At 38.5% G+C, this 16,932-nt stretch overlaps 1 non-coding gene across 1 annotated transcript; it reads left to right on the top strand.

The window, feature by feature from the left end:
* Nucleotides 1-6,024: 6,024 nt before the first annotated feature.
* Nucleotides 6,025-6,138, top strand: LOC115869601. Its single transcript, XR_004046271.1, has one exon. It is a non-coding gene; the product is annotated as a small nucleolar RNA SNORA49 (small nucleolar RNA).
* The last annotated feature ends 10,794 nt before the right edge of the window (nucleotides 6,139-16,932 follow it).

Here is a 16,932-nt window from a genome sequence, read left to right on the forward strand (position 1 = left end):
GGCTAAATCCACCTGGGTAGTTGTCAGTTTTGGTTTTGAAAACAGGTATTTGCACTGAAGAAGTCAGGAGGCTTACAAAATTCGATCGTATGAACTTTGTTTCTCACACCACGGCCATATTTTCCAACGCCTTTTTTTCCTCATTGTTTTCAGTTTTGCATTCCAATTACTGATAATTATCAATGCACCTTGAGTGCATTTTGATCAATTTCAGATTGAAGACCACGGAGGGATTAAGTTCCTCATCACTAGCTTTAATACTTGGGTCTTAAGTTTGAATACTTGTATTAATTTTAATCCCTTGCATGTGTATAGAGGTACTATAGCATTTAATTTCAAGATAGATCTTGAAATACCCCATTTGGCACGCTGGATGGACTCAACTCATGTTACTTTTAAATGCTGTTTGAAAACTGAGAACAAAATGTAATCTGATGGGTTAGAATCAGAGCTGTAGGGTGGCTAGGGTAAGTTTCACAATGAAATTCTTATGGGATAACCTAGGTTTCCAATAAATCTTCTGAGTTGACCCCTCTGCCTTGAGTTTAATTGGCCCAGAAAATTCCTCAGAAGTCATTGCGTTGATTCGATTGGCTGGGAAGGCACCCTAACAAGGTCATACAAGTTTATTACTGAGAAACGTGTCTCTAGAGACTTGTTTGAATGCGTTTGCTTTAGACTAGATCTGTACATGTATAAATCAGAAACCCTAGTGGCAGCATGTTTTATGTACCCTCATAGTTTTACAATGGTTTTCACAACAATTTAGATTAGAAAAAACCCCATAAATTAAAAAAAAAAGCTATGAGTGATTCAGAGAACACTTATATGGTGCTCCTTTATTATGTATACAAGATATCTATGCAATGAATTACAGAATGCTCCAATGTATGTAAGAGAGAGTTTCTGTCTGTTCTGACATTGATATTACTTTTATGGATTGGTCCACATATCAGTCTTCTTGAGATTATAAATGACACTAGCTCTCCTTAAACATGACAGCCAATTAGCCATTATCTTACACCTGAACTATCAATCTGCTCCATAGTTTCTTTTTCCCCCCCAGTAGTTCTGCCATTCAGCTCTGGAGAGAATTGACACACATTTTCGCCTTTGCACTAGTATTGTTTAATAAATTCACTTTGTTTTTCATTGAATATGTATTTTATCTGATCTCAGAATCCATTAAATATGTGTTGCCCAATATTTATTAACCACATTTCAAACTATTATCCTCAAGCTTACTTGTTAAAGAAAACACAAAACAGGGATTTTCACGAACATATTTGCAAAGATTATGAATTTATCCTGTGTGCAGCTAGAGCGGTATCAACCTTGGAGAAATCTCTCAGATAAAGTAATACAGAAACTAAGCTAAAGTCCACTCAGGTGAAATGGACTTACATACATGAATTAGGGATCAAAAGCATCTCTTCTGATAGGTTTCATCAGAATGTATGTTTTGTACACAGGGCTGTCAGTCAAATGTTGGCTAATTAATTGGAGCAGGTCTCAGCTAGAACTTGCAGCTTGAAAGTATGGTAGTTTGACCCAACATGTGACCCCATTACAGAATGCTTCATTTATTTATTTGTTTGTTTATATTCAATTTTTGGAGTGAAGCTAAAGTGAAGGGATTTTGGCATCTGAAAAGTGTTATTCTTATGCCAAATGATCACAGAGTAAGAGCTAATCAAAACTATACGAGCACAATTAAAGCCTTTCAATCACACCCCATAGCATTTTACCAAACTGAGTTTCAATGGACAAAAAAGTAAAATTCATCTACAATGACAGTAATCTGAGATACATATTTTCCATACAATAACTCTGTATCATATGTCTAAAGCTATACTGATTTTTTATTGTTTACAATTATTACCATGCACATATCAATAAGGCTTTCATGATGGGAAAAAAATTGGAGATATCATAATACAATTTTGCAAGAATGTTATTCATTGAAACAATGTATTTTTCAAGAGCATATGCAGCAACTATACATATAGATATCACTAGATGGCACATGTGACGATCAAATGGACTACGTCTATATAAAGAGGTTATGGAGAAACTCAATGCCATCAGTCAGAATAAACTCAGGGCAAGTGCGTCGTCTACACCAACTCTTCCTCAGTCTTCCGTGTTCAGTTGCCAACTGTCACATGCATCTGAGGCATTTGAAAGTACCATGGCTGGAGCCAGGCACACCTCAGTCCTCCCAGTAACACCTTTGCTTTTCCGTGGTTCATATGTAAATCCAGGTGGAAACTGAAGAAACTTTTAAAAAGTACACAAGGCCCTGAATATGCCTTTGCACGTAGACCACCTGAATTCTGAGAGCATCTCAAGAATTGATTTGGCATATTGAACACATAATGTACAAATACCAGAAGAGTTGTGGGAATTATGATGAAATAAAAAAAAATTCAAATGAAAAAGGTAGGAGAGAAAGGGCCAAAGGACCAAAATGGTCGTCAGAGAGACTGAAAGTTGTTTGCGCAGGTGTAGTTGCTGTGGTGACTGTTGCTGAGTGCCATTGAGCCAGTTCCCACCTATAGAAGCTGCACAAGAGAAGGAAACCCTGCGCTGTCTGGGCTCCTGTGCCTGAGCCCATTGTTGCAACCACTTTTCAATCCATCTCCTTCAGGGCCTCTCCTCTTTTCCAAGCATCATGGTTTTCTCCAGGGACTTGCCTCTTCTGGCGGCATGTCCAAAGTACATAAGACAAAGCCTTGCCATTCTTGTCTCTAAGGAGTACCCGGACCATGCTTCTCCCAAGACAGAATGGTTTGTCTTTCAATATTCTTCAGAGGGATCATGATTCAAATTCATCAATTTTTCCTCGATCTTCCTTATTCAATGTCCAACTTTCACATGCGTATGGTGCAATTTAAAAGGAGGCTTAGATCTGGAGCCCCTCAAAATAACTTCCTTGCATTATAATATTTTAAAGGGATCCTGTGCAGCAGACTTACCTAATGTAACTTGTCTCCTTATCTCTTGTCAGCTGCTTCCGTGAGCATTGATTGTGAATTTAAAAAGACAAAAACGTTGACAAACGTTTTCCCTCATTTATCGTGATGTTACCTATTGGTCCAATAGTGAGGATTCTAGTCTTTGCATTGACCTGTAACCCATACTGAAGATGGCAATCCTTGAACTTTTCAGCAAGTGCTTCAAGTCCAGCTTGGTTTCTCTCACTGCTATCTAGTCAGTGCTGACTCAGAGCAACCCCCTATGGATTTCTGAGACTGTAACTCTTTATGGTAGTTGAGGTAGTTAGTTTATTGTGCCAACCTAGCCGATAAACACTTGTGGGATTAATTGAAGGGCTGAGAGATAAATGGCTCGTTGGGCCGAGAGATAAATGGCTCCTTGAGCCTCGCCTTTCTTGTCTCTTGCTCTTTGATCATCGGGCCAGTGTGCGGCTACCTTGCTTGTTCTGTGCCTCCGTTTGCAAGCTACACTACCTATGGGACACCAAACCCATGGACTGTGTCACTGTAATTTGAGATTCCTTCAAGACCTGCTTAGCCACACAATTGGAGTTTACGTCTCTTGAGCTGGGGACTGTCGGAACCTGTCATCTGGCTGACTGTTGGTGACCTGCCTTGCTGTTTGCTGCCTGTGCCTGGATAGCCTGAATTGCTCTACAGAGGACTACCCAGCGGCTCTCAAGACTTGAAGGGACTATCAGTGTCTCACAACTGTCTCACGGGAGTGAGTTGCACTGAGCAATTTGTACTACTTTAGAATTTAATTAACTGTTTATTTCTTATGTTAGATATATACCTATCTGTATAAATATATACAAAATTATTAGCATGCTGGTTTTGTTTCTCTAACTAGTCTAACACAGTAGTAGAAAGCTCAATATTTCTCCAGAGGAACTGCTGATGGTTTTGAACTGCTGACCCTGTGGATTGTAGCCCAATGCCTAATCACTACACCACCAGGGCTCCATATTAGTTTCTATCACCAACTCCACATTTTCCAACTACTGTTCCTTCTTCTTCATTTCCAACAACTACATTGCAATCACCAATAATTTTCATTACATATTTGATCAATTTCCAAGTGAAGTCATTGGTAGAATTCTTCAATTTCTGCATCATGTGCTATGTGGCTGTAGCATAGGTTTGATTAATAGTTGTATTTATTGGATTTTCTTGAACTGTAATAGATAAAATCCTATCACAGACACCATTGTACTTCAGGGTTGATTTTGAAAAGTCCTTTTTGATAATTCCATTCCTTTTGATTGTATTATTCCTTGTATCATAAATCATATGATTTTCTGATTCAAAAGGACTGATACTCATCTATTTCAGCTCACTCATGCCTAGGATACTTATCTGATGTGCTCTATTCCTTTTGGACTACTTTCAACGTCCCTAGATTCATACTTCGCACAACCCAAGTTCTGCTCAGCATCAGATTACTGCAGCCATTTCTCCTTATCTTGAGGAGTGTCCCTCAGCAAATAAAGACATCAGAGGAGTCATTCCGACAGGCTTTACTCCATTCATGTCACTATGGTTGACTGCAGTCTGAGAAGCAGCCCCTCCTCAGTCACATCTTGAGTGTCTTCCCCCAAATGGGGCCTCCCTCTGCCGCTATCCCGGATGTTCTGCTCCCATTGATCAGGCCTTCAGTATCTGACAACGTTTCAAGCCATACATAAGGTTTTTAGCAGCTACTTCCTCCAGAGTAGGTGGCCATTTTCTCTTCATTGACTGTTCTTAAGTCTGGAAGCTCTGCTGATACCTGTGTGTGTGTTGGGTGACCCTGCTGTCATGTGAAATACCCGTGACAATGCCTGCGGCATCACTGCAGTGCACGGGCATCCCAGTAACAGACAGAGAAGTGGTGAACTTTAAGCCACAGAGAAAGAAAATGAGAGCCAGAGAGATAAAATATCTGGAGAGAGGTGGATCTCAAGAAGATATTTATAACAACTTTAAGCTAATAGATGTGCATGTAAATTAAAGAAAAACTAGACAAATATTACCTATTAAAGATTACACAAGTAAAATGTGAAAGTCTGAGATTTCCAATCCTTTAAAAAGTAATTGGTTTCTTAATATAAATCTTAGAAAACAAACCCTATGCTCAGATACCTCCAGTGGTACATTAAAAAAAAAAAAGTATTGATCCTACACAAATATTCTAAGGAAAAGAGAAATTCTTCACGTTTGTTTTTGTTGTTGTTATTATTTCAGAGTCCAGTATTATATTGATAGTCAAACCTGGAAAAATACTGTAACATTAAAAATTATGGGCTAATCCTTTCAATCAACTTAAAAATTTAAAACTATTATTATAAGCCCTTTAGATGATACATTAAAATAATTTCAAATCACATAAAGTATGTTGACTGGTCTTTTTCCATTAATGAAAATTTGGATTAACAGTTGAAATCCATCAATGAGTAGCTATCATTCCCAAATTAATTGAGGAGAAAAGAAACTCATATTTCATCCAAATGATGAAGAAAAAATTAATAAACTCAGAAGCTCATTAAAGACAAAATTTTATTAAGAATTAAGGAAAAGAAAGGAAACTTTTTACTGTGGCAAAAACTATCTTTAACAACTATGGTGCTTATCACTAAAAAATCTAAAGTTTTAAGATTAGCACCAAGGCAAGCTGTGATAGCTAATTCAAGACAGCATTGTGCAGGAGGTCCCAGTAAATGTAACAAAAATGGCACTACGAAATCCAAATGTGCTTGGAGAAAAGTAACAAGAATAGTTTTATTAAATCAAGATACTGAATATTTGGTGAATATTCAAAAACAAAGGAATTTTATATGAGCCAACATGATAAAATGAGAATTGCTGTACATTTTTTAAAATGTAAAAACTGATACATTAGAAGAGTGCTATTAGAAAAGAATATGGAATAAACCATCATTGCTCACAAATAAACCAAGATTGCTCACTTACTTTGGGCATTTCGTCAGGTAAAACCAATCACAAGAGAATGGCATCCTGTGTGGTCAGCAGAACTAGGGAAACCTTTCCTCCAGGACCTTCTGCTGGGGAGTGCCCGGGCATGGCCTGAGGACAGAGAAGAAAGCCCCTGTCCCTCCCCAGGAAGAACCCACTTTCTTCTGGGGCCAGTGCCAAAAACCAAAAAACAAAAAACCAAGGGAAACCTTCAAATAGATCCATTTACAGAGATGGTGCAGAACCTTCAGTTTGCTCTGTTATCCATAAAATTGCTGTAAGTTATTGCAGATTGAAAAGTACCTTCTGGTGTGAGAATTTAAATAACGTGTCTTATGATCTCTTCATCCACACGGTGCGATGTTGACACGATTATAGTTCTTACAGTGAAATAGGATGATTTGTTAGCTGCCACTGAGTCCCTTCTGATTCAAAGTGACCTGATTTACTACAGAACAAAAGACTACCCAGTTTGGTACCAGCCTCACAATTGTTCTTGTGTTTGTGCCCATGGTTGCAGCCCTGTGTCAATCCATCTCACAAGGCCTGCCTTCTTCTTACTGCCGTCTACTTTCCCACACTTGATGTCCTTTCCAGGGGCCTAGTCTCCTGACAAGACCACACTTTATGAGACAAAGCCTCGCCATCCTAACCTCTACGCAGCATTCGGGTTGTACTTCTTTCAAGAGAGATTAGTTTGTTCTTCAGGCAGACCATGTACTTTCAATATTCTTCACCAGTGTCATAATTCAAATGAATCGATTCTTCTTCTGTTTTCCTGACTCAATTTTCAACTTTCACATGCATATGAAGTAATTTCCATATTCTTCCCAGAGCTAAGGCTGCATCAGAGTAGCTTCATGTGACTTCTTGTTAGAAATGTCTCATAGGGAGTGATCACGTGTCCCACCTCCAGCGAGCTATTTATCTCCTTAGCTCCTCCAAATGAGGTCATCAGCCTGCGACCTGATTGACAGGTAAACTCCACCCCTTCACTCAAAATCTCAAGTTGACAACAGATTATGTAACTACCACAAATATAAAGATAACATTGATGTCATGATTTTTGTTGAGATAGCATGGAATAATACACAGAGGTATCACTATGTGAAGCTGTTATTTTTTTGGGGGGGGTAGATTTTTTGTGCGTGTGCTTCAATCTTGAACACACAGAAGAATTATAAGCTGCCTAACATTTTCATTATAATAATTGTATCTAGTGATCCTTATCTCAACATGGTATTTAGTAAGACATAAGAAATGAAAAATAAATGATTTCAGATTGCCTTTTTCTAATCTAATATATTATCAAAGCTTATTTGAATAAATATATTTTGAGGTTGGTTTATTGGAATCGAATTTCCTAACATAGACATGATAGTCACAAACAAGAGAAGCTATTTTTTTTTCTTTTCTTCTTCTTTGAAGGAGTGGGGACAGATACACTCCAAGAAGCAAGGCAGGAGAGATTTCTGGGGACACTTTATCTTCTACTAATGACTAACTGTAGTGAACTCTAGGCTTTGCTTGAAGCCTGCAGACTTCATCCCTTAACTCAATCAAACCCTGTTAGGAATGTAGAAAAACATGCTATCTTTCTTCCTTGAATAAATCCCTTTCTTTTAACATGTAAGATGCTTTTTTTTCCCTTTGCTATTAGTGAACATTTAGTGACATCACTACATTGGTGAGTTAATATTTAAGTAATAAAACAACTAGGAGAATGGAGCATGTAATAAAGCAACCCAGACTGTAGTAACTATGATGTGCTTTGAATTATCAGCTGACCATTGAACCTCATGTGTGGTGTGTGCTACCCTCTCTTAAGAGAATTTTGTCAAAAGAAAAGAGAGAATTTTGTCAACCTGTGACAGTGATGTATACATCACGCAAAGGCCAGAGAGCCTCTAGAAAAGAAAACAAGAATATCCTGATATACACAGGTGGGTAACATGAAGGATATACAAATTGAAATATGTCTTCAGACATGATTCTGAGTACCTGGAAATATACATGGAAAATCAGTTAAAGGTCACTGAGTATGCACACATGGATGGAATATGAAAAGTAAATTTAGTCTACTGCGTGATTTTACCTAGGATCAGCCCTGGCTTGTGCCTACGGCTTTTTAGGATGATATGAAGCATTGAAATTACTAATTATAATCACACTTTCAACCATTCCATAAGGTCTTTGTGATTACACAAATGCAGACAAACTTTCTAATTGCTGCTTTGGGATCCTGTGGTGTCTAATATTGTATTAAACCATAGTACTAGCATTTTAGTTACTGATGCAAAAATCACACCAGCAATTGATAGAAATATTTATCAGTGTGTTCACTAAAATGAAAAAGCACTGAAGCAAGTAATAACATTTAAAACAAATAGGAAAGCCTAAATGAAAATGAAGCATTTGAATAATTACACAGTATGTAGTCCAGAATAAATGATATCAAAATCCACTTCTGTTTCGAATCAACATATTGAAATGTGGCAGAATCTTGATGATACTGTAGAATAAATATTTAATCCATACAAATATGCTTGTAAAACATTTCCAGACACTAGCATATTTGCAGTTTTTCTTTGGTTTGAAGTGATTAGCCCCGTAAATGATTAGTTTTGTTGTTGTTGTTGTTTGTTAATGGTGTATTATCACACACACTATGCATAAGGTTTTCATAGTACAGTATGCATAGTATATTCTACATCATAGAAGCTGGATAATATGAAGAAGAGTGTGACATCGGAATTGGGAGAAGGCTTATTAACAGCCACCAATATACAGATGACAAAGCCTTGTTTGCTAAAAGGGAGGAGGAATTGAAGCAATTGCTGGCAAAGTCAAGGATGGTAGCCTTCAGTATGGATTACAACTCAATGTAAGGAAGACCCAAATCTTCACACCTGGACTAATAGTAACATCATGATAAATGGAAAAGGTTGAAGTTGTCCACTGGGTCCACATCAGTGCTCATGGAAGCAGTCGTCAAGAGATCAGAGGCATGTTGCATTAAGTCACTCTGCCACACAAGAACAGCAAGGATGTTACCCTGAGGAATAAGGTTCACCTGACCCATGCCATGGTATTCTGCCTTGCATCATATGCTTGTTAAAATTGGACATTGAATGAGGACAATCGTAGAAAAATAGATGCATTTGAATTGTGGTGCTGGGAAGGATCTTGAAGGTTCTAAGGACAAACCAATTGTTTTGCAATATTAAAAATGTTCTCAATTCTTGATGGGATTGATTTATACCTGATAAAGCTCTACCTCATAGAGTACCACTCAGCAACTTCAGATTTCCAGATTTCCAGCATTCCCCTATGGCAAGCCTTCTCTCATTTTATTTATTCAAGGAATGAAAGGATCACCCTGCTTAGTGCAGACCATGTTCCGATTGTTGTCCAGAAGACAGCGAAATAAGAGGGGAATATTCTTATTGTCTAATGGAAAAAACAAACGTTTGAAATTATGTTGGGTATCACTTTCAGGTATTTATTAGTGTCCTCAAAAATAGCTATGCAAACCAAACGAAAACTCACTGCAATTTCAACTCATCGTGAACCCAGAGAACAAGGTAGAACCGACCTTTTGGTTTTTGAAAGTGTAACTCTTAGAGTAGAAAGCCTCTTCTTGTTGTGACGTGTGGTTTGAACTTCTGATCTTGCAGTCAGTAGCCCAATGGGAACCACTATGACAAAAGGGTTCCTAAAACAGTTACCAGATCAGAATTTCATTGTTGAACTCTACATTCTGACATGGCAAGAATCTTAATGTCAGGGTTCAAGAGGTCCTACGGACCTAAAACTAGCCCTGTCAGACAATGGTAGGGGATTGTGACAATTCTTTTTTTAAAAACAGGCTGTTTTTGTTCTACAATTCACATATCATACAATACAGGAGTTTAACTATATTTAAAAAGTTGTACACTAATCACCACACTCAATAATAAAATATTTCTTCTTTCTTGTACTCATTATTATTAGCTTGTAATTATTCCCAATATCCTCTATCATACCTCCTAAGAAACCATTACTCTGGTTACTGTCTCTAGATTTACCTATCCTGGATTTCATATACACACAGAAAGACACATCCATGCAAAACCAACACTTACAAAGTAAAACAGATAAAAAACTCAATTAAAATGAATGAACATATTAAAAACTAGAACAAATTTAAAATGGGTCAAAAGGGAGATAAAGTAATAACCTGTCCAATTTTAACCTAAATTCATTTTGCAATGGTCAACTTTGCAATGCACTATGTATGAAAGCAAGGCTATTCATTTCCCTGGTCTAAGGACAGAGGACTCACCGGAGGCTGAAACCAAATGGATTTCCCCTTCATTTTTTTTAACTTAAACAACTTTAAAATGGGTCAAATGGAAGATCAAATAATAAGACATTATATGTTAACCTAACAATATCTACCATATGCAACTTTACAATATTATCAGTCTGATAACAAGTCTGTTCACATCCCTCGATTGTGGTCAAGGTGCTTTCCCTGGAGGTTCTGTTCTTGCGTGGACCCTGCAAATGGATATAAGGCTTCCACTATCATTTATAGACTTCTGTAAATTGCTTGTTCAGAATTAAACTTTGATACCATTCCCTCCTTCAGATTTAGATGATTTTTGTTACAATCTTTGGAACACGTAAGCTGGTGTGCTTCTTCCATGTGGACTTAGTTGATGCCTCACTGAGATTACTGCTTGTTTTAAGACGAGCCTTTAAGACCTGAAGTACTCTTCTTTCTGATAGTCAGAAACCATGTTTTCCTCGCCATACTTTGCTATAACACCCATATCTTAAGTGAGTTCTTCATGAGGGCAAGAATCAAGAAGGGTTAGGCAATAAGAACTAGTTGATTTTAGATTGGGGCTCAAATTAAATGTGAGTCCAAAATCCATTTACATATTTATGGGTTATATCAGTCTCTGGTTCTCTTTAGAGACATAATTTTATGTTAGAGAACATTATCAATCATCCCCCTGTTAAGTAAGGTAATTCTATTGGTAGCATCACTAATTTAGCCAATGATATAGAATTTGAAACACTTGAGACAAGGCAAGTATACAAGTACAGTGCAGCTACAAACTGGATTGCATGAATAATTGACTTGTACAGAAACTGAAGTGACTGGGCACTATTTACACAAACAACGGTCATGGATGAGAGCAAACCATGCCTGCCTGATTGATATATGTCATAAAAAATAAAGGAGGGCACTAAATCAGCAAATGTATTATAGTCTTAGGTCACCATTCATTGGGCTCTCTCAAGGCAAGAGATCCAAACCTGAGTCTAACAACTGTCATCAAGTTCAATGTACTTGCGATAAGTCTGCTGCTTCTTATACTAGGAATTTACTGCTATTCGTCCAAGGGCTACAAGTGTGTTTGAGGTAAAGCCCAGCTCACCTAGTGCTGTGTCCACATCAAGATCTCCTGGTGTGGCCTATGAAGGATGTTATGCACCAAGAAGGAACAGAATTTAAAGATCCAGTAGTCTATAGCACACAGGCTGGTTCACCAAAGGCTGGTCAATAGTGTCCAATTAGGAACATAGCACAGGGCATAGTCTCCCCTTGCGTTCTAAATAACTATCAGTAAGTGTTTGCTTATTTGTTTCCTACTAGGAGGTTGCTCCTCCCTGTTTGCCGGCCAACAAAAATTTGATTATTTTCCCCAACATATACATGTCCCTCTTCCCCCATCTGGATTTGAGTTTCTAGAAAGATTTGCTTATCACTCTGGCAGGAGTTTTCTGTTGATTGCGGATGACCTTAACACACGTTTGTATGGCAGCACTGAGTGTCTTTTCCCTCTTCCTTTCTTAAGAAGACATCACCAGCTGGGAGGAGGTTTTCTCTGTTGAAGGGGCTTTAAAGATGTGCATAAAGAAGGGCGATGTATGGTTCCTGGACCCCAGGAAGGCTCTCTACCCCATTGTTTGGGATTCCAGACTAGCAGCTCATGTGACCTTTGAGCAGCAACCTCCCTTCATCTTGTTGTTTATCTTTTAGTGAGCTCAGACAATACTTGTCAGACAATATTGAGCTCAGACAATGTTTGTCATTTTATGATTGACTTACTTCACTCATCATAAAATGGTTTCGGAATCAGGCTCATGCCGGCTTTAAAGAATGAGTTTGAGAGGTTCCTGCCTCTCTGTGTTCTGGAATAGTCTGTATAGAATTGGTGACAACTCTCCCCTGAATACTTTGTGACTCCCTCTGGTCTGGGCTTCCTGGGTTGGAAACTTCTTGATAACACCCTCTGTTTCTTCTTTTGTATGGGTCTGTTCAGGTTTTCTACATCCATATGCATTCATTTGGGGAGATGGTATGTTTCAAGATATTTTCCCCTTTATTCTAGATTATCAAACTTGTTAGAGTATAATCTTTCAGAGCACTTTCAAATAAAATCCTTTTATTTCATTTGGATTTGTTGTGATGTCAATCTTTTCATCTCTAATCCCAGATATTTTCATCTTCTCTTCCTTTTCCTTTGTTAAATTTGCGAGTGCTTTGTCAATTTTGTTAAAACTTTCAAAAAACCAACTGCTTGCCTCATAGGTTTCCCCCCCATTATGTCCCTGTTTTCCATCTTATTTCTGCTCTGATCTCTCTGATTTCTTGTTCTAGTTGTTGGCAGTGTTGTGTTACGGTGGTGGTTTTGGGTCTTCTCTCTTGTTTTCACGTGTGTGTTGGCTCCTATAAATTGTCCTCTCATTACTTTTGCTGTGTCTCAAATGTTTTGGTATGATGTGTTATCATCTTTTTTTGGTTTTGCTATCAAATGATATAAACCTACATTAAACAAAACCCATCTAAGTGTGAAGCTATTGTTTCTTGGCCTATCCTCTATCTATCTCTATACATTTCTGCAGGTCATGTTTCTCTCTCTCTAACCCTTCTCCACGTGATTAACACATCAAAGCCGCATCCTGAAGGGGAGCAAATAGTGTGTGGGTATTTTTTCTCAATATTCTTTGAGATTTGGGAACACAGAGAAGTCTGAGTAGGGGTGGTCAGGGCTGTAGGGTGGCTGGGGTAAGATTTTCTGTGGAAATTCTCCCAGGACGACACTGACTGCCCTCAAGGTATGCATTGTCATGATGGGGAAAACATTTCTTCAGTGTTTCTTCCCTGGCCTTTTTCTGACCATTGCTGTTATTAGCTTTCTTAAATCATCTTCTTAATAAGCTCCTGTGATCTTCTTGTGTTCTTTGACAAAATCTAACACAATCACCCTCTGGGAATGTCTAAAATATTGTCACCATTACCTTCTGGGTCAACCTCACTATCTTGACCTTAACAAGATCAGCAGACCCCCCCTGGAAATCAGTGATCTGCGTGGACCTTTTTCTGGAAGGTTCCCTAATGAGATTAAGACAAGTGAATTACTGAGAGATTTGTCTGAAGCTATCTAGTGATTGTAGAGACCTGTATGAACAAGTTGTGTTTGCAATAAACCTGTGTATATATGAACTGGGAGCCTTGAAACAATGCTCCTTTACATCCCCTCGTGTGAGTGTGTTTGAATGGGCTATGACATGTGTGTATGTTAGAGGTGTCTGAAAAAGAGACTCCTCTTCTCTACTACCACCAACAATATGATTTTGCCTGGAAGAGGAGGAGTCATTTAAATCAGGAGAATAACCTCCCCTACACCCACCAAGAAAAGGCTTCTTAAGCAGATGATCACATCAATTTCTTCTCTCCATTTTAGTCCATCCTATATGTTTTCACTGAGCATTCCTTTTAATTTTTTCAAGGAATTTCTTAATCCATCCTTTATTTGGTCTATCGCTCAGGTAGTATTAAGTAGTACCTTATTCAATCTCCATATGTTTGCCTTTATGTTCCTGTTCTTTCTATTGCTGGTTTCCAGTTCCGTAGAATTGTGAGCTGAGAAAATCAATGGCTGGATTTCAATGGTTTTGAATTGGTTGAGGCTTGCTGTATGACCTGTTATTGATTTTAGCCTATGGACTGAAAAAGAATGCGTGCTGTGTGGTCGGGGGAAGTGCTCTGTGTATGTCTCGTAGTTCTAGCTGGTTGGTTGTGCTGTTAACGCTTCTGCTTCTTTACTGAGTTTCTTTCCTGTCGTCCTTGAACATGGTCTGCTGAAGGCTCCTATTATCATCCAGTTATTTCTGTTTTCAACTTTGATAAAGTTTCATTGTTATATTCTAAAGGTCTTTCATTTGATGCATACATGCTTATTTTGTGGGTTTTGTATTCCTGGTGTATTGATCTTCAATCATTTTGTAGTGTCCATTCTTGTCTCATTATGTGACTCGCCTTGAAGTCTATTTCATCAGAGATTAATATTGCAACTGCTGCCTTTGGGTGGTTTCCCCTTAGCGTGGTAGATTTTTTGCCATCCTTTGATTTTTAGTCTATTTTTGTCTTTGAGTTTAAAGTGCATCTCTTGCAGGCAGTATGTAGAAAGGTCTTGTGTTTCTAATCCAGTCTACTCCTGTCTTTTGCTTAGTGAATTACTCCAATGAATTCAGTGTCATTATTGATACAAGCAGGTTTTTGATCTCACTTTTCTGTTTGCATTTGACTTCTTTTGACTTTTTGTACGTGTGGTTTTGTTTGTGTCTTTGCTCTTCCTCCATTTCCGTGCTGATTTGAAAGCTCTTTCATTGCATCTGCATGGTGTGTTCCTGTCTATGCTCTGAGGCTTGTCCACTCTTGTTGTTGGTCCCCCCCCCCCCTCCGCCCATTGTGGTCTGATTTAGGTATTTTGTAATGCTGGTACAGTTTTCATGAACTCCATTAGGCTTTTACCCCTTGTCTTGAAATACTGTTATTGCTCCTTCATAATGTAGGGATCATTTTGCTGCATATAGGATTGTTGATTGGCAGGTTTTTTTTCCTTTCAGAATTTTATAGATGTCCCTCCACTGTCTTCTGGTGTGCATAGATTCTGTTGAAATATCAGCGCTTCTCCTATCAGGTTTTCTTTGTAGGTGACTGTTCTTTTTCCTCTGGATGCCCTCGGTTCTCTCATTTTCCTTGCAATTTAATAATTAGACTACTATATGTTAAGTTTTTTTTGGGGGGGGGTTAGATTCTTTTGGGATTCTCTCAACTTCTTAAATTATTATTTTCTCCTCCTTGTGATGTTGAGGGAATTCTTTTCTATGATTTCTCATACTACTGTGTCTATATATTGGTTTTGTTTTGCTTTATTCTTCTTCTTGCAGGACATCGACGAGATGGGTGTTATGCTCGTGAGATGGTTCCACATCCTTCTCCGGCTTTTTCTGGTTCCTTCAGTCCCGTTGATGGTTTCTGCAGTAAATGGTCGTTGGAGTTATTCTTCTAGTGAGCGTCTCCAAGGGCACTGATTTGATTTTTCTTTTCTTCTATTCTGCTCCTCAGGACTCAACTATGTCGCCAAATTCTGATAATTCATTGTTCGTCTTCTGAGAAACGTTTTTGTTTGAGGGTTTCAATGTTTCGATTTCTTCGGTGGTTCTCCCGATCCTTCCCCACATCTCTTGAAAGGACCTTTGTATCGCTCCACTAAATTCTGATTCTGGTAGGTGCATGGCCACCTCTTCTGAGTACTTCTTTGGGTTTGGGTAATCTGGGGTTGTTTTTATTTTTATTTTTTGATTATGTTGTTGTTGTTTACTGAGGTGGACTAACTTTTCCCTATTATCATAGTACAGCTGTTAGTCGTGTGTGACCTGCTGAGTCATGTTGAGGTAGTTGACTCTGTTCAGCGATATGAGAAAAGTCTAATGGGAGCTTGGAAGTACAGAGGGATGAAATGGGATTAAAACGGGGCAAGAGGTTGGTAAGTGGAGGAGAATAATAGTGAGCATAAAATAAAATTGAATATAGTAATAATGAGTGGCTGTCTGGATAGACCAGGATATTTTTTAAAACTAAGGCGAAAATGTACTTTAAGCAAGGTAATCAGAGTTAATAAATTCCATGGAAATATGTTTCATGAGGAAAAAGAAAGATAGCAGAAAAAGATCATGTATTTATTGTAGGGAGATGGGCAACTAAGGAGATAAAGACTAGTTTGTGGCCTGGTTGTGGGTGCTAATTTCTTTTGCTATGGCCATGTGAATGGGCAAATGTCTGTGCACTTAGAAGGGTCTCCTGGCAAAAGCCTTCTTTGGGTGGGCATACCAGAATCTAAAAACTGCCTATTTTCCTGGGGAGAGCACGTATTTTCAATAAGGTTGGGCTGAATCAGAAGAGTGCAATGGGAAAAGAAATGGGAGAGAACTCCAAAGTATATAATAAGAGTGTAATAATAGACTAAAAGTACAGAAACAAAAGAAAATAAGATAAAGTAGAAAATAAAATCACCTTCTGGGCAGGGAGCCTTATTTTGTGTCTACTTGTGTGTTATGTGAGCTGTGGGGCAAATGATGGGGGGAGGGCACTGGAGAACAAAGAAGGAAAGGTGTATGAGGGAAAAAAATCAAGGTGAAATGCTAAGCTTGGGTACTCATTATGTTTGCCCCAATCTACGCAAACCATTGGCTGTCTCCCAGAGGACAGCTAAGTTTTTCTGTCTGGGTTTTCTCAGAGACCAGGAAAAATATACTGTGCTAGGCAAAAGTTGGGGTAACAGCAACAGCTCCCCCCACTGGTCAATGGTAATGGGGAATCTGTCTGCAGGTGTTCTTGCTTCCCCACTTTAAGAAAGTTGAGGTATTTAGCTTTAATTTCAAATTCCCAATTCCAGGACGTGCAGAATATTTTCCCTAATGGAACTTCTCTGGTCGTTTCTCAGGAGATCGTACCCTGCTTGTTATCCGGCAGCCCTCTTCCTCTCATCTCCCTGTGGAAATTACTGAGGCGTCCGGTAGCCGAATGGAAAAGCTGCTAAAGAGCGGAGTCAACTGCCTGAAGGCCACGCGCAGTGTGTGAAGAGCCGGTAAGGTGCTGCCATTTAGTCTAAATGTGGTGTGAACTTTAAGC

The sequence above is a fragment of the Echinops telfairi genome, unplaced genomic scaffold (assembly GCF_000313985.2).
Source record: "Echinops telfairi isolate 266 unplaced genomic scaffold, ASM31398v2 ScPeMD7_31;HRSCAF=116, whole genome shotgun sequence".
NCBI classification, from domain to species: Eukaryota; Metazoa; Chordata; class Mammalia; order Afrosoricida; family Tenrecidae; genus Echinops; species Echinops telfairi.